The sequence below is a fragment of the Stenella coeruleoalba genome (genome assembly GCF_951394435.1).
Source record: "Stenella coeruleoalba genome assembly, contig: scaffold_48, whole genome shotgun sequence".
In the NCBI taxonomy this organism is placed as follows: Eukaryota; Metazoa; Chordata; class Mammalia; order Artiodactyla; family Delphinidae; genus Stenella; species Stenella coeruleoalba.
The window spans coordinates 272,808-297,521 of NW_027646083.1; the positions used below are offsets into that span (position 1 = coordinate 272,808).

Genomic DNA, 24,714 nt, shown 5'->3' on the forward strand with positions numbered 1-24,714 from the left:
TTTTGATTTTAATTTCCCTAAGCTATAGGACCATAAGTGGAAATTCCCTAGGTTCTGTTGCTTTGTTTTTTAGATGTTTCAGGAAACACCATACACTTCTCCCGAGTGGTTGTTGGCAATTTACATCCCGCCCATCAGCATAACAAGGCTCCCAGTTCTCCATGGCCTGTCCTGCCTTTCTGGATTTTACACTTTTTTCAGATGGCCCTTTTGACCGGGGGGAAGTGAGACTTCATTGTAGTGCAGATTTCCTTTGCAAGCTTGCTTGGTTGGCCAAAAAGGGCGTATGCGTTTTTTCCTGAATATATTCAGGAAAAAACGCATACGCCCTTTTTGGCCAAGTGCATCATTGTGGACGTTCTGCCTCTTTTCCTATGCTTTCAATGCAATTCCAGTCTACCTCCTGAAATCGGTTTCCTGCAATTCTGCCCCGCTTTCAAGTCCTCTTGGCAGCCTTACTTCAGTCTATTTTTGGACGATAGCTGTCATTTATAACTCTGCAGGTTTGTGAATTACAGTGCCCCTGAGCTCCTTTCTTCAACTCGCTTTCTTTTGAGCTGGCCGCAACACCGCAGGATGGCTTCAGGCCCTAATCTGGTTCCGGTATGGCACGCTGAGCCTTTGGCTATTTCCTCTTCCTGGTGAGAAATGAGAGTTAAATTTGCCCGTCCAGACACCTCCAGCTAGCCTCTCATTGGTTCTCGCTATTCCTGTTCATCTTCCGCAGAAATTGCAAACTGGGCCAAACAGGAGGTTAAAGGGACTGACTCTCCAAGTCGGGAGAGTGTTAGTAAAGCGTCTGGAATATGCACCCGAGGACCAGGGGAGGAAAACTGAGACATATTTGAACACGTCTCCCGTTCACATGGTTGATCATACTTGGGTTCCACATGCATGTTTTAGCTGAAGGAAGAATACCTAAAACCTGCGTAGTTGAAACCCGTGGAATGGGTACCATGCAATATGACTTCAAAGGGTCTTCATTTGCTCACCGAACCTCTCCAATCCTATCACTGCTGCGTTTATGCCCCTGTACACATGCTTGATTCTCTTTCGGAGACATAGCAATCCATAGGTTTTAAGATACTTACTAGTCAGGTACATTCTTAGGCGTTTAATATGCGGTGTTGAGTCCATTTCGTTGAGCAAGGAGTAGCTCTTGTCTATTCCATATTTGGCTTAAGGAACTTTATCTGTGCTCATTTCAATCTCTGGTTTTATGCAGCACCCCAACTCACCTTTCCCCTTAAGCAAGCATAAGTTGGTTTTCTAAATTTGAGACCCTGTTCTGTTCTGTAATTCAGTTCCTGTGTAGCCAAGTTTACATTCCGTGTATTAGTGATATCTTATGATGTTTCTTTTTCTGTGTGACTTACTTCAGTTAGAATCATCATACCTGAATCCACTCATTGTGCTGCTAAGGGCCTGATGACACAGATTTCATTGCTGAGTGATATTGCTTTGTAAGTAAATACCACAACTTCTTTATCCATTTTTCACTTTCTGCGATGTTGAACTTGTACTGTAAATGAGATTCTTGTAAACAGATCCGTTCCAAACTTTGGGGTGGCTGTGTCTTGTTTATTTTAATTTCCCTAAGCTATAGGACCATAAGTGGAAGTGCACTAGGTTCTGTTGCTTTGTTTTTTAGATGTTTCAGGAAACACCATACACTTCTCCCGAGTGGTTGTTGGCAATTTACATCCCGCCCATCAGCATAACAAGGCTCCCAGTTCTCCATGGCCTGTGCTGCCTTTCTGGATTTTACACTTTTTTCAGATGGCCCTTTTGACCGGGGGGAAGTGAGACTTCATTGTAGTGCAGATTTCCTTTGCAAGCTTGCTTGGTTGGCCAAAAAGGGCCTATGCGTTTTTTCCTGAATATATTCAGGAAAAAACGCATACGCCCTTTTTGGCCAAGTGCATCATTGTGGACATTCTGCCTCTTTTCCTATGCTTTCAATGCAATTCCAGTCTACCTCCTGAAATCAGTTTCCTGCAATTCTGCCCCGCTTTCAAGTCCTCTTGGCAGCCTTACTTCAGTATATTTTTGGACGATAGCTGTCATTTATAACTCTGCAGGTTTGTGAATTACAGTGCCCCTGAGCTCCTTTCTTCAACTCGCTTTCTTGTGACCTGGCCGCAACACCGAAGGATGGCTTCAGGCCCTAATCTGGTTCCGGTAAGGCACGCTGAGCATTTGGTTATTTCCTCTTCCTGGTGGGAAATGAGAGTTAAATTTGCCCGTCCAGACACCTCCAGCTAGCCTCTCATTGGTTCTCGCTATTCCTGTTCATCTTCCGCAGAAATTGCAAACTGGGCCAAACAGGAGGTTAAAGGCGCTGACTCTCCAAGTGGGGAGAGTGTTAGTAAAGCGTCTGGAATGTTGCACCCGAGTACCAGGGGAGGAAAACTGAGACATATTTGAACACGTCTCCCGTTCACATGGTTGATCATACTTGGGTTCCACATGCATGTTTTAGGTGAAGGAAGAATACCTAAAACCTGAGTAGTTGAAACCCGTGGAATGGTTACCATGCAATATGACTTCAAAGGGTCTTCATTTGCTCACCGAACCTCTCCAATCCTATCACTGCTGCGTTTATGCCCCTGTACACATGCTTGATTCTCTTTCGGAGACATAGCAATCCATAGGTTTTAAGATACTTACTAGTCAGGTACATTCTTAGGCGTTTAATATGCGGTGTTGAGTCCATTTCATTGAGCAAGGAGTAGCTCTTGTCTATTCCATATTTGGCTTAAGGAACTTTATCTGTGCTCATTTCAATCTCTGGTTTTATGCAGCACCCCAACTCACCTTTCCCCTTAAGCAAGCATAAGTTGGTTTTCTAAATTTGAGACCCTGTTCTGTTCTGTAATTCAGTTCCTGTGTAGCCAAGTTTACATTCCGTGTATTAGTGATATCTTATGATGTTTCTGTTTCTGTGTGACTTATTTCAGTTAGAATCATCATACCTGAATCCACTCATTGTGCTGCTAAGGGCCTGATGACACAGATTTCATTGCTGAGTGATATTGCTTTGTAAGTAAATACCACAACTTCTTTATCCATTTTTCACTTTCTGCGATGTTGAACTTGTACTGTAAACGAGGTTCTTGTAAACAGAGCCGATCCAAACTTTGGGGTGGCTGTGTCTTTTTGATTTTAATTTCCCTAAGCTATAGGACCATAAGTGGAAGTGCCCTAGGTTCTGTTGTTTTGTTTTTTAGATGTTTCAGGAAACACCATACACTTCTCCCGAGTGGTTGTTGGCAATTTACATCCCGCCCATCATCATAACTAGGCTCCCAGTTCTCCATGGCCTGTCCTGCCTTTCTGGATTTTACCCTTTTTTCAGATGGCCCTTTTGACCGGGGGGAAGTGAGACTTCATTGTAGTGCATATTTCCTTTGCAAGCTTTCTTGGTTGGCCAAAAAGGGCGTATGCGTTTTTTCCTGAATATATTCAGGAAAAAACGCATACGCCCTTTTTGGCCAAGTGCATCATTGTGTATGTTCTGCCTCTTTTCCTATGCTTTCAATGCAATTCCAGTCTACCTCCTGAAATCGGTTTCCTGCAATTCTGCTCCGCTTTCAAGTCCTCTTGGCAGCCTTACTTCAGTCTATTTTTGGACGATAGCTCTCATTTATAACTCTGCAGGTTTGTGAATTACAGTGCCCCTGAGCTCCTTTCCTCAACTCGCTTTCTTGTGACCTGGCCACAACACCGCAGGATGGCTTCAGGCCCTAATCTGGTTCCGGCCCGGCATGCTGAGCCTTTGGTTAATTCCTCTTCCTGGTGGGAAATGAGAGTTAAATTTGCCCGTCCAGACACCTCCAGCTAGCCTCTCATTGGTTCTCGCTATTCCTGTTCATCTTCCACAGAAATTGCAAACTGGGCCAAACAGGAGGTTAAAGGGACTGACTCTCCAAGTCGGGAGAGTGTTAGTAAAGCGTCTGGAATGTTGCACCCGAGTACCAGGGGAGGAAAACTGAGACATATTTGAATACGTCTCCCGTTCACATGGTTGATCATACTCTGGGTTCCACATGCATGTTTTAGCTGAAGGAAGAATACCTTAAACCTGGAGAGTTGAGACCCGTGTAATGGGTACCATGCAATATGACTTCAAAGGGTCTTCATATGCTCACCGAACCTCTCCAATCCTATCACTGCTGCGTTTATGCCCCTGTACACATGCTTGATTCTCTTTCGGAGACATAGCAATGCATAGGTTTTAAGGTACTTACAAGTCAGGTACATTCTTAGGCGTTTAATATGGGGTGTTGAGTCCATTTCGTTGAGCAAGGAGTAGCTCTTGTCTATTCCATATTTGGCTTAAGGAACTTTATCTGTGCTCATTTCAATCTCTGGTTTTATGCAGCACCCCAACTCACCTTTCCCCTTAAGCAAGCATAAGTTGGTTTTCTAAATTTGAGACCCTCTTCTGTTCTGTAATTCAGTTCCTGTGTAGCCAAGTTTACATTCCGTGTATTACTGATATCTTATGATGTTTCTTTTTCTGTGTGACTTATTTCAGTTAGAATCATCATACCTGAATCCACTCATTGTGCTGCTAAGGGCCTGATGACACAGATTTCATTGTTGAGTGATATTGCTTTGTAAGTAAATACCACAACTTCTTTATCCATTTTTCACTTTCTGCGATGTTGAACTTGTACTGTAAACGAGGTTCTTGTAAACAGAGCCGTTCGAAACTTTGGGGTGGCTGTGTCTTTTTGAATTTAAATTCCCTAAGCTATAGGACCATAAGTGGAAGTGCCCTAGGCTCTGTTGCTTTGTTTTTTAGATGTTTCAGGAAACACCATACACTTCTCCCGAGTGTTTGTTGGCAATTTACATCCCGCCCTTCAGCATAACAAGGCTCCCAGTTCTCCATGGCCTGTCCTGCCTTTCTGGATTTTACACTTTTTTCAGATGGCCCTTTTGACCGGGGGAAGTGAGACTTCATTGTAGTGCAGATTTCCTTTGCAAGCTTGCTTGGTTGGCCAAAAAGTGCGTATGCGTTTTTTCCTGAATATATTCAGGAAAAAACACATACGCCCTTTTTGGCCAAGTGCATCATTGTGGACGTTCTGCCTCTTTTCCTATGCTTTCAATGCAATTCCAGTCTACCTCCTGAAATCGGTTTCCTGCAATTCTGCCCCGCTTTCAAGTCCTCTTGGCAGCCTTACTTCAGTCTATTTTTGGACGATAGCTCTCATTTATAACTCTGCAGGTTTGTGAATTACAGTGCCCCTGAGTTCCTTTCTTCAACTTGCTTTCTTGTGACCTGGCCGCAACACCGCAGGATGGCTTCAGGCCCTAATCTGGTTCCGGTACGGCACGCTGAGCATTTGGTTATTTCCTCTTCCTGGTGGGAAATGAGAGTTAAATTTGCCCGTCCAGACACCTCCAGCTAGCCTCTTATGGGTTCTCGCTATTCCTGTTCATCTTCCGCAGAAATTGCAAACTGGGCCAAACAGGAGGTTAAAGGCGCTGACTCTCCAAGTGGGGAGAGTGTTAGTAAAGCGTCTGGAATGTTGCACCCGAGTACCAGGGGAGGAAAACTGAGACATATATGAACACGTCTCCCAATCACATGGTTGATCATACTCTAGGTTCCACATGCATGTTTTAGCTGAAGGAAGAATACCTTAAACCTGGGTATTTGAAACCCGTGTAATGGGTACCATGCAATATGACTTCAGAGGGTCTTCATTTGCTCACCGAACCTCTCCAATCCTATCACTGCTGCGTTTATGCCCCTGTACACATGCTTGATTCTCTTTCGGAGACATAGCAATCTATAGGTTTTATGATACTTACTAGTCAGGTACATTCTTAGGCGTTTAATATGCGGTGTTGAGTCCATTTCGTTGAGCAAGGAGTAGCTTTTGTCTATTCCATATTTGGCTTAAGGAACTTTATCTGTGCTCATTTCAATCTCTGGTTTTATGCAGCACCCCAACTCACCTTTCCCCTTAAGCAAGCATAAGTTGGTTTTCTAAATTTGAGACCCTGTTCTGTTTCGGAATGCAGTTCCTGTGTAGCCAAGTTTACATTCCGTGTATTAGTGATATCTTATGATGTTTCTTTTTCTGTGTGACTTATTTCAGTTAGAATCATCATACCTGAATCCACTCATTATGCTGCTACGGGCCTGATGACATAGATTTCATTGCTGAGTGATACTGCATTGTACGTAAGTACCACAAGTTCTTTATCCATTTTTCACTTTCTGTGATATTGAACTTGTACGGTAAACGAGGTTCTTGTAAACAGAGGCGTCGCAAACTTTGGGGTGGCTGTGTCTTTTTGATTTTAATTTCCCTAAGCTATAGGACCATAAGTGGAAGTGCCCTAGGCTCTGTTGCTTTGTTTTTTAGATGTTTCAGGAAACACCATACACTTCTCCTGAGTGTCTGTTGGCAATTTACATCCCGCCCATCAGCATAACAAGGCTCCCAGTTCTCAATGCCTGTTGCCTTTCTGGATTTTACACTTTTTTCAGATGTCCCTTTTGACCGGGGGGAAGTGAGACTTCATTGTAGTGCCGATTTCCTTTGCAAGCTTGCTTGGTTGGCCAAAAAGGGCCTATGCGTTTTTTCCTGAATATATTCAGGAAAAAACGCATACGCCCTTTTTGGCCAAGTGCATCATTGTGGACGTTCTGCCTCTTTTCCTATGCTTTCAATGCAATTCCAGTCTACCTCCTGAAATCGGTTTCCTGAAATTCTGCCCCGCTTTCAAGTCCTCTTGGCAGCCTTACTTCAGTCTATTTTTGGACGATAGCTCTCATTTATAACTCTGCAGGTTTGTGAATTACAGTGCCCCTGAGCTCCTTTCTTCAACTCGCTTTCTTGTGACCTGGCCGCAACACCGCAGGATGGCTTCAGGCCCTAATCTGGTTCCGGCCCGGCATGCTGAGCCTTTGGTTAATTCCTCTTCCTGGTGGGAAATGAGAGTTAAATTTGCCCGTCCAGACACCTCCAGCTAGCCTCTCTTTGGTTCTCGCTATTCCTGTTCATCTTCCGCAGAAATTGTAAACTGGGCCAAACAGGAGGTTAAACGGACTGACTCTCCAAGTCGGGAGAGTGTTAGTAAAGCGTCTGGAATGTTGCACCTGAGTACCAGGGTACGAAAACTGAGACATATTTGAACACGTCTCCCGTTCACATGGTTGATCATACTCTGGGTTCCACATGCATGTTTTAGCTGAAGGAAGAATACCTTAAACCTGGAGAGCTGAGACCCGTGTAATGGGTACCATGCAATATGACTTCAAAGGGTCTTCATTTGCTCACCGAACCTCTCCAATCCTATCACTGCTGCGTTTATGCCCCTGTACACACGCTTGATTCTCTTTTGGAGACATAGCAATCCATAGGTTTTAAGATACTTACTAGTCAGGTACATTCTTAGGCGTTTAATATGGGGTTTTGTGTCCATTTTGTTGAGCAAGGAGTAGCTCTTGTCTATTCCATATTTGGCTTAAGGAACTTTATCTGTTCTCATTTCAATCTCTGGTTTTATGCAGCACCCAAACTCACCTTTCCCCTTAAGCAAGCATAAGTTGGTTTTCTAAATTTGAGACCCTGTTCTGTTTTGGAATGCAGTTCCTGTGTAGCCAAGTTTACATTCCGTGTATTAGTGATATCTTATGATGTTTCTTTTTCTGTGTGACTTATTTCAGTTAGAATCATCGTACCTGAATCCACTCATTATGCTGCTACGGGCCTGATGACATAGATTTCATTGCTGAGTGATACTGCATTGTACGTAAGTACCACAAGTTCTTTATCCATTTTTCACTTTCTGTGATATTGAACTTGTACGGTAAACGAGGTTCTTGTAAACAGAGGCGTCGCAAACTTTGGGGTGGCTGTGTCTTTTTGATTTTAATTTCCCTAAGCTATAGGACCATAAGTGGAAGTGCCCTAGGCTCTGTTGCTTTGTTTTTTAGATGTTTCAGGAAACACCATACACTTCTCCTGAGTGTCTGTTGGCAATTGACATCCCGCCCATCAGCATAACAAGGCTCCCAGTTCTCAATGCCTGTTGCCTTTCTGGATTTTACACTTTTTTCAGATGTCCCTTTTGACCGGGGGGAAGTGAGACTTCATTGTAGTGCCGATTTCCTTTGCAAGCTTGCTTGGTTGGCCAAAAAGGGCCTATGCGTTTTTTCCTGAATATATTCAGGAAAAAACGCATACGCCCTTTTTGGCCAAGTGCATCATTGTGGACGTTCTGCCTCTTTTCCTATGCTTTCAATGCAATTCCAGTCTACCTCCTGAAATCGGTTTCCTGCAATTCTGCCCCGCTTTCAAGTCCTCTTGGCAGCCTTACTTCAGTCTATTTTTGGACGATAGCTGTCATTTATAACTCTGCAGGTTTGTGAATTACAGTGCCCCTGAGCTCCTTTCTTCAACTCGCTTTCTTGTGACCTGGCCGCAACACCGCAGGATGGCTTCAGGCCCTAATCTGGTTCCGGCCCGGCATGCTGAGCCTTTGGTTAATTCCTCTTCCTGGTGGGAAATGAGACTTAAATTTGCCCGTCCAGACACCTCCAGCTAGCCTCTCATTGGTTCTCGCTATTCCTGTTCATCTTCCACAGAAATTGCAAACTGGGCCAAACAGGAGGTTAAAGGGACTGACTCTCCAAGTCGGGAGAGTGTTAGTAAAGCGTCTGGAATGTTGCACCTGAGTACCAGGGTACGAAAACTGAGACATATTTGAACACGTCTCCCGTTCACTTGGTTGATCATACTCTGGGTTCCACATGCATGTTTTAGCTGAAGGAAGAATACCTTAAACCTGGAGAGCTGAGACCCGTGTAATGGGTACCATGCAATATGACTTCAAAGGGTCTTCATTTGCTCACCGAACCTCTCCAATCCTATCACTGCTGCGTTTATGCCCCTGTACACACGCTTGATTCTCTTTTGGAGACATAGCAATCCATAGGTTTTAAGATACTTACTAGTCAGGTACATTCTTAGGCATTTAATATGGGGTTTTGTGTCCATTTTGTTGAGCAAGGAGTAGCTCTTGTCTATTCCATATTTGGCTTAAGGAACTTTATCTGTTCTCATTTCAATCTCTGGTTTTATGCAGCACCCCAACTCACCTTTCCCCTTAAGCAAGCATAAGTTGGTTTTCTAAATTTGAGACCCTGTTCTGTTTTGGAATGCAGTTCCTGTGTAGCCAAGTTTACATTCCGTGTATTAGTGATATCTTATGATGTTTCTTTTTCTGTGTGACTTATTTCAGTTAGAATCATCGTACCTGAATCCACTCACTATGCTGCTACGGGCCTGATGACATAGATTTCATTGCTGAGTGATACTGCATTGTACGTAAGTACCACATGTTCTTTATCCATTTTTCACTTTCTGTGATATTGAACTTGTACGGTAAACGAGGTTCTTGTAAACGGAGGCGTCCCAAACTTTGGGGTGGCTGTGTCTTTTTGATTTTAATTTCCCTAAGCTATAGGACCATAAGTGGAAGTGCCCTAGGCTCTGTTGCTTTGTTTTTTAGATGTTTCAGGAAACACCATACACTTCTCCTGAGTGTCTGTTGGCAATTTACATCCCGCCCATCAGCATAACAAGGCTCCCAGTTCTCCATGGCCTGTCCTGCCTTTCTGGATTTTACACTTTTTTCAGATGGCCCTTTTGACCGGGGGGAAGTGAGACTTCATTGTAGTGCAGATTTCCTTTGCAAGTTTGCTTGGTTGGCCAAAAAGGGCGTATGCGTTTTTTCCTGAATATATTCAGGAAAAAACGCATACGCCCTTTTTGGCCAAGTGCATCATTGTGGACGTTCTGCCTCTTTTCCTATGCTTTCAATGCAATTCCAGTCTACCTCCTGAAATCGGTTTCCTGCATTTCTGGCCCGCTTTCAAGTCCTCTTGGCAGCCTTACTTCAGTGTATTTTTGGACGATAGCTGTCATTTATAACTCTGCAGGTTTGTGAATTACAGTGCCCCTGAGCTCCTTTCTTCAACTCGCTTTCTTGTGACCTGGCCGCAACACCGCAGGATGTCTTCAGGCCCTAATCTGGTTCCGGCACGGCACGCTGAGCCTTTGGTTAATTCCTCTTCCTGGTGGGAAATGAGAGTTAAATTTGCCCATCCAGACACCTCCAGCTAGTCTCTCATTGGTTCTCGCTATTCCTGTTCATCTTCCACAGAAATTGCAAACTAGGCCAAACAGGAGGTTAAAGGGACTGACTCTCCAAGTGGGGAGAGTGTTAGTAAAGCGTCTGGAATGTTGCACCAGAGTACCAGGGTACGAAAACTGAGACATATTTGAACACGTCTCCCGATCACATGGTTGATCATACTCTAGGTTCCACATGCATGTTTTAGCTGAAGGAAGAATACCTTAAACCTGGGTAGTTGAAACCCGTGGAACGGGTACCATGCAATATGACTTCAAAGGGTCTTCATTTGCTCACGAACCTCTCCAATCCTATCACTGCTGCGTTCATGCCCCTGTACACATGCTTGATTCTCTTTCGGAGACATAGCAATCCATAGGTTTTAAGATACTTACTAGTCAGGTACATTCTTAGGCGTTTAATATGCGGTGTTGAGTCCATTTCGTTGAGCAAGGAGTAGCTCTTGTCTATTCCATATTTGGCTTAAGGAACTTTATCTGTGCTCATTTCAATCTCTGGTTTTATGCAGCACCCCAACTCACCTTTACACTTAAGCAAGCATAAATTGGTTTTCTAAATTTGAGACCCTGTTCTGTTTTGGAATTCAGTTCCTGTGTAGCCAAGTTTACATTCCGTGTATTACTGATATCTTATGATGTTTCTTTTTCTGTGTGACTTATTTCAGTTAGAATCATCATACCTGAATCCACTCATTGTGCTGCTAAGGGCCTGATGACACAGATTTCATTGCTGAGTGATACTGCATTGTATGTAAGTACCACAAGTTCTTTATCCATTTTTCACTTTCTGTGATATTGAACTTGTACGGTAAACGAGGTTCTTGTAAACAGAGGCGTCGCAAACTTTGGGGTGGCTGTGTCTTTTTGATTTTAATTTCCCTAAGCTATAGGACCATAAGTGGAAGTGCCCGAAGTTCTGTTGCTTTGTTTTTTAGATGTTTCAGGAAACACCATACACTTCTCCCGAGTGTCTGTTGGCAATTTACATCCCGCCCATCAGCATAACAAGGCTCCCAGTTCTCCATGGCCTGTCCTGCCTTTCTGGATTTTACACATTTTTCAGATGGCCCTTTTGACCGGGGGGAAGTGAGACTTCATTGTAGTGCAGATTTCCTTTGCAAGCTTGCTTGGTTGGCCAAAAAGGGCGTATGCGTTTTTTCCTGAATATATTCAGGAAAAAACGCATACGCCCTTTTTGGCCAAGTGCATCATTGTGGACGTTCTGCCTCTTTTCCTATGCTTTCAATGCAATTCCAGTCTACCTCCTGAAATCGGTTTCCTGCAATTCTGCCCCGCTTTCAAGTCCTCTTGGCAGCCTTACTTCAGTCTATTTTTGGACGATAGCTCTCATTTATAACTCTGCAGGTTTGTGAATTACAGTGCCCCTGAGCTCGTTTCTTCAACTCGCTTTCTTGTGACCTGGCCGCAACACCGCAGGATGGCTTCAGGCCCTAATCTGGTTCCGGCACGGCACGCTGAGTCTTTGGTTATTTCCTCTTCCTGGTGGGAAATGAGAGTTAAATTTGCCCAACCAGACACCTCCAGCTATTCTTTCATTGGTTCTCGCTATTCCTGTTCATCTTCCACAGAAATTGCAAACTGGGCCAAACAGGAGGTTAAAGGGACTGACTCTCCAAGTCGGGAGAGTGTTAGTAAAGCATCTGGAATGTTGCACCCGAGTACCAGGGGAGGAAAACTGAGACATATTTGAACACGTCTCCCGTTCACATGGTTGATCATACTCTGGGTTCCACATGCATGTTTTAGCTGAAGAAAGAATACCTTAAACCTGGAGAGTTGAGACCCGTGGAATGGGTACCATGCAATATGACTTCAAAGGGTCTTCATTTGCTCACCGAACCTCTCCAATCCTATCACTGCTGCGTTTATGCCCCTGTACACACGCTTGATTCTCTTTTGGAGACATAGCAATCCATAGGTTTTAAGATACTTACTAGTCAGGGACATTCTTAGGCGTTTAATATGGGGTTTTGAGTCCATTTCGTTGAGCAAGGAGTAGCTCTTGTCTATTCCATATTTGGCTTAAGGAACTTTATCTGTGCTCATTTCAATCTCTGGTTTTATGCAGCACCCCAACTCACCTTTACCCTTAAGCAAGCATAAGTTGGTTTTCTAAATTTGAGACCCTGTTCTGTTTTGGAATGCAGTTCCTGTGTAGCCAAGTTTACATTCCGTGTATTAGTGATATCTTATGATGTTTCTTTTTCTGTGTGACTTATTTCAGTTAGAATCATCATACCTGAATCCACTCATTGTGCTGCTAAGGGCCTGATGACACAGATTTCATTGCTGAGTGATATTGCTTTGTAAGTAAATACCACAACTTCTTTATCCATTTTTCACTTTCTGCGATGTTGAACTTGTACTGTAAACGAGGTTCTTGTAAACAGAGCCGTTCCAAACTTTGGGGTGGCTGTTTCTTTTTCATTTTAATTTCCCTAATCTATAGGACCATAAGTGGAAGTGCCCTAGGTTCTGTTTCTGTGTTTTTTAGTTGTTTCAGGAAACACCATACACTTCTCCCAAGTGGTTCTTGGCAATTTACATCCCGCCCATCAGCATAACAAGGCTCCCAGTTCTCCATGGCCTGTCCTGCCTTTCTGGATTTTACACTTTTTTCAGATGGCCCTTTTGACCGGGGGGAAGTCAGACTTCATTGTAGTGCAGATTTCCTTTGCAAGCTTGCTTGGTTGGCCAAAAAGGGCGTATGCGTTTTTTCCTGAATATATTCAGGAAAAAACGCATACGCCCTTTTTGGCCAAGTGCATCATTGTGGACGTTCTGCCTCTTTTCCTATGCTTTCAATGCAATTCCAGTCTACCTCCTGAAATCGGTTTCCTGCAATTCTGCCCCGCTTTCAAGTCCTCTTGGCAGCCTTACTTCAGTCTATTTTTGGACGATAGCTCTCATTTATAACTCTGCAGGTTTGTGAATTACAGTGCCCCTGAGCTCGTTTCTTCAACTCGCTTTCTTGTGACCTGGCCGCAACACCGCAGGATGGCTTCAGGCCCTAATCTGGTTCCGGCACGGCACGCTGAGCCTTTGGTTATTTCCTCTTCCTGGTGGGAAATGAGAGTTAAATTTGCCCAACCAGACACCTCCAGCTATTCTTTCATTGGTTCTCGCTATTCCTGTTCATCTTCCACAGAAATTGCAAACTGGGTCAAACAGGAGGTTAAAGGGACTGACTCTCCAAGTCGGGAGAGTGTTAGTAAAGCGTCTGGAATGTTGCACCCGAGTACCAGGGTACGAAAACTGAGACATATTTGAACACGTCTCCCGATCACATGGTTGATCATACTCTAGGTTTCACATGCATGTTTTAGCTGAAGGAAGAATACATTAAACCTGGGTAGGTGAAACCCGTGGAATGGGTACCATGCAATATGACTTCAGAGGGTCTTCATTTGCTCACCGAACCTCTCCAATCCTATCACTGCTGCGTTTATGCCCCTGTACACATGCTTGATTCTCTTTCGGAGACATAGCAATCCATAGGTTTTAAGAGACTTACTAGTCAGGTACATTCTTAGGCGTTTAATATGCGGTGTTAAGTCCATTTCGTTGAGCAAGGAGTAGCTCTTGTCTATTCCATATTGGGCTTAAGGAACTTTATCTGTGCTCATTTCAATCTCTGGTTTTATGCAGCACCCCAACTCACCTTTCCCCTTAAGCAAGCATAAGTTGGTTTTCTAAATTTGAGACCCTGTTCTGTTCTGTAATTCAGTTCCTGTGTAGCCAAGTTTACATTCCGTGTATTACTGATATCTTATGATGTTTCTTTTTCTGTGTGACTTATTTCAGTTAGAATCATCATACCTGAATCCACTCATTGTGCTGCTAAGGCCCTGATGACATAGATTTCATTGCTGAGTGATATTGCTTTGTAAGTAAATACCACAACTTCTCTATCCATTTTTCACTTTCTGCGATGTTGAACTTGTACTGTAAACGAGGTTCTTGTAAACAGAGGCGTCCCAAACTTTGGGGTGGCTGTGTCTTTTTGATTTTAATTTCCCTAAGCTATAGGACCATAAGTGGCAGTGCCCTAGGCTCTGTTGCTTTGTTTTTTAGATGTTTAAGGAAACACCATACACTTCTCCCGAGTGTCTGTTGGCAATTTACATCCCGCCCATCAGCATAACAAGGCTCCCAGTTCTCCATGGCTTGTCCTGCCTTTCTGGATTTTACCCTTTTTTCAGATGGCCCTTTTGACCGGGGGGAAGTGAGACTTCATTGTAGTGCAGATTTCCTTTGCAAGCTTGCTTGGTTGGCCAAAAAGGGCGTATGCGTTTTTTCCTGAATATATTCAGGAAAAAACGCATACGCCCTTTTTGGCCAAGTGCATCATTGTGGACGTTCTGCCTCTTTTCCTATGCTTTCAATGCAATTCCAGTCTACCTCCTGAAATCGGTTTCCTGCAATTCTGCCCCGCTTTCAAGTCCTCTCGGCAGCCTTACTTCAGTCTATTTTTGGACGATAGCTGTCATTTATAACTCTGCAGGTTTGTGAATTACAGTGCCCCTGAGCTCGTTTCTTCAACTCGCTTTCTTGTGACCTGGCCGCAACACCGCAGGATGGCTTCAGGCCCTAATCTGGTTCCGGCACGGCACGCTGAGCCTTTGGTTATTTCCTCTTCCTGGTGGGAAATGAGAGTTAAATTTGCCCAACCAGACACCTCCAGCTATTCTTTCATTGGTTCTCGCTATTCCTGTTCATCTTCCACAGAAATTGCAAACTGGGTCAAACAGGAGGTTAAAGGGACTGACTCTCCAAGTCGGGAGAGTGTTAGTAAAGCGTCTGGAATGTTGCACCCGAGTACCAGGGTACGAAAACTGAGACATATTTGAACACGTCTCCCGATCACATGGTTGATCATACTCTAGGTTTCACATGCATGTTTTAGCTGAAGGAAGAATACATTAAACCTGGGTAGGTGAAACCCGTGGAATGGGTACCATGCAATATGACTTCAGAGGGTCTTCATTTGCTCACCGAACCTCTCCAATCCTATCACTGCTGCGTTTATGCCCCTGTACACATGCTTGATTCTCTTTCGGAGACATAGCAATCCATAGGTTTTAAGAGACTTACTAGTCAGGTACATTCTTAGGCGTTTAATATGCGGTGTTGAGTCCATTTCGTTGAGCAAGGAGTAGCTCTTGTCTATTCCATATTGGGCTTAAGGAACTTTATCTGTGCTCATTTCAATCTCTGGTTTTATGCAGCACCCCAACTCACCTTTCCCCTTAAGCAAGCATAAGTTGGTTTTCTAAATTTGAGACCCTGTTCTGTTCTGTAATTCAGTTCCTGTGTAGCCAAGTTTACATTCCGTGTATTACTGATATCTTATGATGTTTCTTTTTCTGTGTGACTTATTTCAGTTAGAATCATCATACCTGAATCCACTCATTGTGCTGCTAAGGCCCTGATGACATAGATTTCATTGCTGAGTGATATTGCTTTGTAAGTAAATACCACAACTTCTCTATCCATTTTTCACTTTCTGCGATGTTGAACTTGTACTGTAAACGAGGTTCTTGTAAACAGAGGCGTCCCAAACTTTGGGGTGGCTGTGTCTTTTTGATTTTAATTTCCCTAAGCTATAGGACCATAAGTGGCAGTGCCCTAGGCTCTGTTGCTTTGTTTTTTAGATGTTTAAGGAAACACCATACACTTCTCCCGAGTGTCTGTTGGCAATTTACATCCCGCCCATCAGCATAACAAGGCTCCCAGTTCTCCATGGCTTGTCCTGCCTTTCTGGATTTTACCCTTTTTTCAGATGGCCCTTTTGACCGGGGGGAAGTGAGACTTCATTGTAGTGCAGATTTCCTTTGCAAGCTTGCTTGGTTGGCCAAAAAGGGCGTATGCGTTTTTTCCTGAATATATTCAGGAAAAAACGCATACGCCCTTTTTGGCCAAGTGCATCATTGTGGACGTTCTGCCTCTTTTCCTATGCTTTCAATGCAATTCCAGTCTACCTCCTGAAATCGGTTTCCTGCAATTCTGCCCCGCTTTCAAGTCCTCTCGGCAGCCTTACTTCAGTCTATTTTTGGACGATAGCTGTCATTTATAACTCTGCAGGTTTGTGAATTACAGTGCCCCTGAGCTCCTTTCTTCAACTCGCTTTCTTTTGAGCTGGCCGCAACACCGCAGGATGGCTTCAGGCCCTAATCTGGTTCCGGTACGGCACGCTGAGCCTTTGGTTATTTCCTCTTCCTGGTGGGAAATGAGAGTTAAATTTGCCCGTCCAGACACCTCCAGCTAGTCTCTCATTGGTTCTCGCTATTCCTGTTCATCTTCCGCAGAAATTGCAAACTGTGCCAAACAGGAGGTTAAAGGCGCTGACTCTCCAAGTGGGGAGAGTGTTAGTAAAGCGTCTGGAATGTTGCACCCGAGTACCAGGGTACGAAAAGTGAGACATATTTGAACACGTCTCCCGATCACATGGTTGATCATACTCTGGGTTCCACATGCATGTTTTAGCTGAAGGAAGAATACCTAAAACCTGGGTAGTTGAAACCCGTGGAATGGGTACCATGCAATATGACTTCAAAGGGTCTTCATTTGCTCACGAACCTCTCCAATCCTATCACTGCTGCGTTTATGCCCCTGTACACATGCTTGATTCTCTTTCGGAGACATAGCAATCCATAGGTTTTAAGATACTTACTAATCAGGTACATTCTTAGGCGTTTAATATGCGGTGTTGAGTCCATTTCGTTGAGCAAGGAGTAGCTCTTGTCTATTCCATATTTGGCTTAAGGAACTTTATCTGTGCTCATTTCAATCTCTGGTTTTATGCAGCACCCCAACTCACCTTTCCCCTTAAGCAAGCATAAGTTGGTTTTCTAAATTTGAGACCCTGTTCTGTTCTGTAATTCAGTTCCTGTGTAGCCAAGTTTACATTCCGTGTATTACTGATATCTTATGATGTTTCTTTTTCTGTGTGACTTATTTCAGTTAGAATCATCATACCTGAATCCACTCATTGTGCTGCTAAGGCCCTGATGACATAGATTTGATTGCTGAGTGATATTGCTTTGTAAGTAAATACCACAAATTCTTTATCCATTTTTCACTTTCTGCGATGTTGAACTTGTACTGTAAACGAGGTTCTTGTAAACAGAGGCGTCCCAAACTTTGGGGTGGCTGTGTCTTTTTGATTTTAATTTCCCTAAGCTATAGGACCATAAGTGGCAGTGCCCTAGGCTCTGTTGCTTTGTTTTTTAGATGTTTCAGGAAACACCATACACTTCTCCTGAGTGTCTGTTGGTAATTTACATGCCGCCCATCAGCATAACAAGGCTCCCAGTTCTCCATGGCCTGTCCTGCCTTTCTGGATTTTACACTTTTTTCAGATGGCCCTTTTGACCGGGGGAAGTGAGACTTCATTGTAGTGCAGATTTCCTTTGCAAGCTTGCTTGGTTGGCCAAAAAGGGCGTATGCGTTTTTTCCTGAATATATTCAGGAAAAAACGCATACGCCCTTTTTGGCCAAGTGCATCATTGTGGACGTTCTGCCTCTTTTCCTATGCTTTCAATGCAATTCCCGTCTACCTCCTGAAATCGGTTTCCTGCAATTCTGCCCCGCTTTCAAGTCCTCTTGGCAGCCTTACTTCAGTCTATTTTTGGACGATAGCTCTCATTTATAACTCTGCAGGTTTGTGAATTACAGTGCCCCTGAGCTCCTTTCTTCAACTCGCTTTCTTGTGACCTGGCCGCAACACCGCAGGATGGCTTCAGGCCCTAATCTGGTTCCGGCATGGCACGCTGACTCTCTGGTTATTTCCTCTTCCTGGTGGGAAATGAGAGTTAAATTTGCCCGTCCAGACACCTCCAGCTAGTCTCTCATTGGTTCTCGCTATTCCTGTTCATCTTCCGCAGAAATTGCAAACTGTGCCAAACAGGAGGTTAAAGGCGCTGACTCTCCAAGTGGGGAGAGTGTTAGTAAAGCGTCTGGAATGTTGCACCCGAGTACCAGGGGAGGAAAACTGAGACATATTTGAACACGTCTCCCGATCACACGGTTGATCATACTCTGGGTTCCACATGCATGTTTTAGCTGAAGGAAGAATACCTAAAACCTGGGTAGTTGAAACCCGTGGAATGGGTACCATGCAATATGACTTCAAAGGGTCTTCATTTGCTCACCGAACCTCTCCAATCCTATCACTGCTGCGTTTATGCCCCTGTACACATGCCTGATTCTCTTTCGGAGACATAGCAATCCATAGGTTTTAAGATACTTACTAGTCAGGTACATTCTTAGGCATTTAATATGCGGTGTTGAGTCCATTTCGTTGAGCAAGGAGTAGCTCTTGTCTATTCCATATTTGGCTTAAGGAACTTTATCTGTGCTCATTTCAATCTCTGGTTTTATGCAGCACCCCAACTCACCTTTCCCCTTAAGCAAGCATAAGTTGGTTTTCTAAATTTGAGAACCTGTTCTGTTCTGTAATTCAGTTCCTGTGTAGCCAAGTTTACATTCCGTGTATTACTGATATCTTATGATGTTTCTTTTTCTGTGTGACTTATTTCAGTTAGAATCATCGTACCTGAATCTACTCATTATGCTGCTACGGGCCTGATGACATAGATTTCATTGCTGAGTGATACTGCATTGTACGTAAGTACCACAAGTTCTTTATCCATTTTTCACTTTCTGTGATATTGAACTTGTACGGTAAACGAGGTTCTTGTAAACAGAGGCGTCCCAAACTTTGGGGTGGCTGTGTCTTTTTGATTTTAATTTCCCTAAGCTATAGGACCATAAGTGGAAGTGCCCTAGGCTCTGTTGCTTTGTTTTTTAGATGTTTCAGGAAACACCATACACTTCTCCCGAGTGTCTGTTGGCAATTGACATCCCGCACATCAGCATAACAAGGCTCCCAGTTCTCCATGGCCTGTCCTGCCTTTCTGGATTTTACACTTTTATCAGATGGCCCTTTTGACCGAGGGGAAGTGAGACTTCATTGTAGTGCAGATTTCCTTTGCAAGCTTGCTTGGTTGGCCAAAAAGGGCGTATGCGTTTTTTCCTGAATATATTCAGGAAAAAACGCATACGCCCTTTTTGGCCAAGTGCATCATTGTGGACGTTCTGCCTCTTTTCCTATGCTTTCAATGCAATTCCAGTCTACCTCCTGAAATCGGTTTCCTGCAATTCTGCCCCGCTTTCAAGTCCTCTTGGCAGCCTTACTTCAGTGTATTTTTGGACGATAGCTGTCATTTATAACTCTGCAGGTTTGTGAATTACAGTGCCCCTGAGCTCTTTTCTTCAACTCGCTTTCTTGTGACCTGGCCGCAACACCGCAGGATGGCTTCAGGCCCTAATCTTGTTCCAGCCCGGCATGCTGAGCCTTTGGTTAATTCCTCTTCCTGGTGGGAAATGAGAGTTAAATTTGCCCGTCCAGACACCTCCAGCTAGTCTCTAATTGGTTCTCGCTATTCCTGTTCATCTTCCGCAGAAATTGCAAACTGGGCCAAACAGGAGGTTAAAGGCGCTGACTCTCCAAGTGGGGAGAGTGTTAGTAAAGCGTCTGGAATGTTGCACCCGATTACCAGGGGAGGAAAACTGAGACATATTTGAACACGTCTCCCGTTCACATGGTTGATAATACTTGGGTTCCACATGCATGTTTTAGCTGAAGGAAGAATACCTAAAATCTGGGTAGTTGAAACCCGTGGAATGGGTACCATGCAATATGACTTCAAAGGGTCTTCATTTGCTCACAGAACCTCTCCAATCCTATCACTGCTGCGTTTATGCCCCTGTACACATGCTTGATTCTCTTTCGGAGACATAGCAATCTATAGGTTTTAAGATACTTACTAGTCAGGTACATTCTTAGGCGTTTAATATGCGGTGTTGAGTCCATTTCGTTGAGCAAGGAGTAGCTCTTGTGTATTCCATATTTGGCTTAAGGAACTTTATCTGTGCTCATTTCAATCTCTGGTTTTATGCAGCACCCCAACTCACCTTTACCCTTAAGCAAGCATAAGTTGATTTTCTAAATTTGAGACCTGTTCTGTTCTGTAATTCAGTTCCTGTGTAGCCAAGTTTACATTCCGTGTATTACTGATATCTTATGATGTTTCTTTTTCTGTGTGACTTATTTCAGTTAGAATCATCATACCTGAATCCACTCATTGTGCTGCTAAGGGCCTGATGACACAGATTTCATTGCTGCGTGATATTGCTTTGTAAGTAAATACCACAAGTTCTTTATCCATTTTTCACTTTCTGCGATGTTGAACTTGTACTGTAAATGAGGTTCTTGTAAACAGAGCCGTTCCAAACTTTGGGGTGGCTGTGTCTTTTTGATTTTAATTTCCCTAATCTATAGGACCATAAGTGGAAGTGCCCTAGGTTCTGTTGCTTTGTTTTTTAGATGTTTCAGGAAACACCATACACTTCTCCCGAGTGGTTGTTGGCAATTTACATCCCGCCCATCAGCATAACAAGGCTCCCAGTTCTCCATGGCCTGTCCTGCCTTTCTGGATTTTACACTTTTTTCAGATGGCCCTTTTGACCGGGGGGAAGTGAGACTTCATTGTAGTGCAGATTTCCTTTGCAAGCTTGCTTGGTTGGCCAAAAAGGGCGTATGCGTTTTTTCCTGAATATATTCAGGAAAAAACGCATACGCCCTTTTTGGCCAAGTGCATCATTGTGGACGTTCTGCCTCTTTTCCTATGCTTTCAATGCAATTCCAGTCTACCTCCTGAAATCGGTTTCCTGCAATTCTGCCCCGCTTTCAAGTCCTCTTGGCAGCCTTACTTCAGTGTATTTTTGGACGATAGCTGTCATTTATAACTCTGCAGGTTTGTGAATTACAGTGCCCCTGAGCTCTTTTCTTCAACTCGCTTTCTTGTGACCTGGCCGCAACACCGCAGGATGGCTTCAGGCCCTAATCTGGTTCCGGCATGGCACGCTGACCCTCTGGTTATTTCCTCTTCCTGGTGGGAAATGAGAGTTAAATTTGCCCGTCCAGACACCTCCAGCTAGTCTCTCATTGGTTCTCGCTATTCCTGTTCATCTTCCGCAGAAATTGCAAACTGTGCCAAACAGGAGGTTAAAGGCGCTGACTCTCCAAGTGGGGAGAGTGTTAGTAAAGCGTCTGGAATGTTGCACCCGAGTACCAGGGGAGGAAAACTGAGACATATTTGAACACGTCTCCCGATCACACGGTTGATCATACTCTGGGTTCCACATGCATGTTTTAGCTGAAGGAAGAATACCTAAAACCTGGGTAGTTGAAACCCGTGGAATGGGTACCATGCAATATGACTTCAAAGGGTCTTCATTTGCTCACCGAACCTCTCCAATCCTATCACTGCTGCGTTTATGCCCCTGTACACATGCTTGATTCTCTTTCGGAGACATAGCAATCCATAGGTTTTAAGATACTTACTAGTCAGGTACATTCTTAGGCGTTTAATATGCGGTGTTGAGTCCATTTCGTTGAGCAAGGAGTAGCTCTTGTCTATTCCATATTTGGCTTAAGGAACTTTATCTGTGCTCATTTCAATCTCTGGTTTTATGCAGCACCCCAACTCACCTTTCCCCTTAAGCAAGCATAAGTTGGTTTCCTAAATTTGAGAACCTGTTCTGTTCTGTAATTCAGTTCCTGTGTAGCCAAATTTACATTCCGTGTATTAGTGATATCTTATGATGTTTCTTTTTCTGTGTGACTTATTTCAGTTAGAATCATCGTACCTGAATCTACTCATTATGCTGCTACGGGCCTGATGACATAGATTTCATTGCTGAGTGATACTGCATTGTACGTAAGTACCACAAGTTCTTTATCCATTTTTCACTTTCTGTGATATTGAACTTGTACGGTAAACGAGGTTCTTGTAAACAGAGGCGTCCCAAACTTTGGGGTGGCTGTGTCTTTTTGATTTTAATTTCCCTAAGCTATAGGACCATAAGTGGAAGTGCCCTAGGCTCTGTTGCTTTGTTTTTTAGATGTTTCAGGAAACACCATACACTTCTCCCGAGTGTCTGTTGGCAATTGACATCCCGCACATCAGCATAACAAGGCTCCCAGTTCTCCATGGCCTGTCCTGCCTTTCTGGATTTTACACTTTTTTCAGATGGCCCTTTTGACCGAGGGGAAGTGAGACTTCATTGTAGTGCAGATTTCCTTTGCAAGCTTGCTTGGTTGGCCAAAAAGGGCGTATGCGTTTTTTCCTGAATATATTCAGGAAAAAACGCATACGCCCTTTTTGGCCAAGTGCATCATTGTGGACGTTCTGCCTCTTTTCCTATGCTTTCAATGCAATTCCAGTCTACCTCCTGAAATCGGTTTCCTGCAATTCTGCCCCGATTTCAAGTCCTCTTGGCAGCTTTACTTCAGTATATTTTTGGACGATAGCTGTCATTTATTACTCTGCAGGTTTGTGAATTACAGTGCCCCTGAGCTGCTTTCTTCAACTCGCTTTCTTTTGAGCTGGCCGCAACACCGCAGGATGGCTTCAGGCCCTAATCTGGTTCCAGTATGGCACACTAAGCCTTTGGTTATTTCCTCTTCCTGGTGGGAAATGAGAGTTAAATTTGCCCGTCCAGACACCTCCAGCTAGCCTCTCATTGGTTCTCGCTATTCCTGTTCATCTTCCGCAGAAATTGCAAACTGGGCCAAACAGGAGGTTAAAGGCGCTGACTCTCCAAGTGGGGAGAGTGTTAGTAAAGCGTCTGGAATGTTGCACCCGAGTACCAGGGGAGGAAAACTGAGACATATTTGAACACGTCTCCCGATCACATGGTTGATCATACTCTGGGTTCCACATGCATGTTTTAGCTGAAGGAAGAATACCTAAAATCTGGGTAGTTGAAACCCGTGGAATGGGTACCATGCAATATGACTTCAAAGGGTCTTCATTTGCTCACTGAACCTCTCCAATCCTATCACTGCTGCGTTTATGCCCCTGTACACATGCTTGATTCTCTTTCGGAGACATAGCAATCTATAGGTTTTAAGATACTTAGTAGTCAGGTACATTCTTAGGCGTTTAATATGCGGTGTTGAGTCCATTTCGTTGAGCAAGGAGTAGCTCTTGTCTATTCCATATTTGGCTTAAGGAACTTTATCTGTGCTCATTTCAATCTCTGGTTTTATGCAGCACCCCAACTCACCTTTACCCTTAAGCAAGCATAAGTTGGTTTTCTAAATTTGAGACCCTGTTCTGTTCTGTAATTCAGTTCCTGTGTAGCCAAGTTTACATTCCATGTATTACTGATATCTTATGATGTTTCTTTTTCTGTGTGACTTATTTCAGTTAGAATCATCATACCTGAATCCACTCATTGTGCTGCTAAGGGCCTGATGACACAGATTTCATTGCTGCGTGATATTGCTTTGTAAGTAAATACCACAACTTCTTTATCCATTTTTCACTTTCTGCGATGTTGAACTTGTACTGTAAACGAGGTTCTTGTAAACAGAGCCGTTCCAAACTTTGGGGTGGCTGTGTCTTTTTGATTTTAATTTCCCTAATCTATAGGACCATAAGTGGAAGTGCCCTAGGTTCTGTTGCTTTGTTTTTTAGATGTTTCAGGAAACACCATACACTTCTCCGGAGTGGTTGTTGGCAATTTACATCCCGCCCATCAGCATAACAAGGCTCCCAGTTCTCCATGGCCTGTCCTGCCTTTCTGGATTTTACACTTTTTTCAGATGGCCCTTTTGACCGGGGGGAAGTGAGACTTCATTGTAGTGCAGATTTCCTTTGCAAGCTTGCTTGGTTGGCCAAAAAGGGCGTATGCGTTTTTTCCTGAATATATTCAGGAAAAAACGCATACGCCCTTTTTGGCCAAGTGCATCATTGTGGACGTTCTGCCTCTTTTCCTATGCTTTCAATGCAATTCCAGTCTACCTCCTGAAATCGGTTTCCTGCAATTCTGCCCCGCTTTCAAGTCCTCTTGGCAGCCTTACTTCAGTCTATTTTTGGACGATAGCTGTCATTTATAAGTCTGCAGGTTTGTGAATTACAGTGCCCCTGAGCTCCTTTCTTCAACTCGCTTTCTTGTGACCTGGCCGCAACACCGCAGGATGTCTTCAGGCCCTAATCTGCTTCCGGTACGGCACGCTGAGCCTTTGGTTATTTCCTCTTCCTGGTGGGAAATGAGAGTTAAATTTGCCCATCCAGACACCTCCAGCTAGCCTCTCATTGGTTCTCGCTATTCCTGTTCATCTTCCGCAGAAATTGCAAACTGGGCCAAACAGGAGGTTAAAGGCGCTGACTCTCCAAGTGGGGAGAGTGTTAGTAAAGCGTCTGGAATGTTGCACCCGAGTACCAGGGGAGGAAAACTGAGACATATTTGAACACGTCTCCCGTTCACATGGTTGATCATACTTGGGTTCCACATGCATGTTTTAGCTGAAGGAAGAATACCTTAAACCTGGAGAGTTGAGACCCGTGTAATGCGTACCATGCAATATGACTTCAAAGGGTCTTCATTTGCTCACCGAACCTCTCCAATCCTATCACTGCTGCGTTTATGC

General features: G+C 43.9%; 1 long non-coding RNA gene across 34 annotated transcripts in view; it reads left to right on the top strand.

Moving 5' to 3' along the window:
• The window catches only part of LOC307181352, a 1,649,813-nt gene that overhangs the window by 269,094 nt on the left and 1,356,005 nt on the right, over window positions 1–24,714 (top strand). For 21 of the 34 annotated variants that reach the window (XR_013826479.1, XR_013826480.1, XR_013826505.1 and 18 more), the window contains one exon: window positions 10,857–10,938. The exons of 5 other annotated variants lie outside the window; for them this stretch is intronic. This is a non-coding gene — a long non-coding RNA (uncharacterized lncRNA). Of the gene's footprint in view, window positions 1–4,544; window positions 4,623–6,119; window positions 6,143–9,277; window positions 9,297–10,856; window positions 10,943–14,016; window positions 14,081–17,175; window positions 17,195–20,332; window positions 20,390–24,714 lie in introns of those variants that run through there. 8 more of the 34 variants (XR_013826510.1, XR_013826518.1, XR_013826524.1 and 5 more) reach the window with 8 other exon arrangements.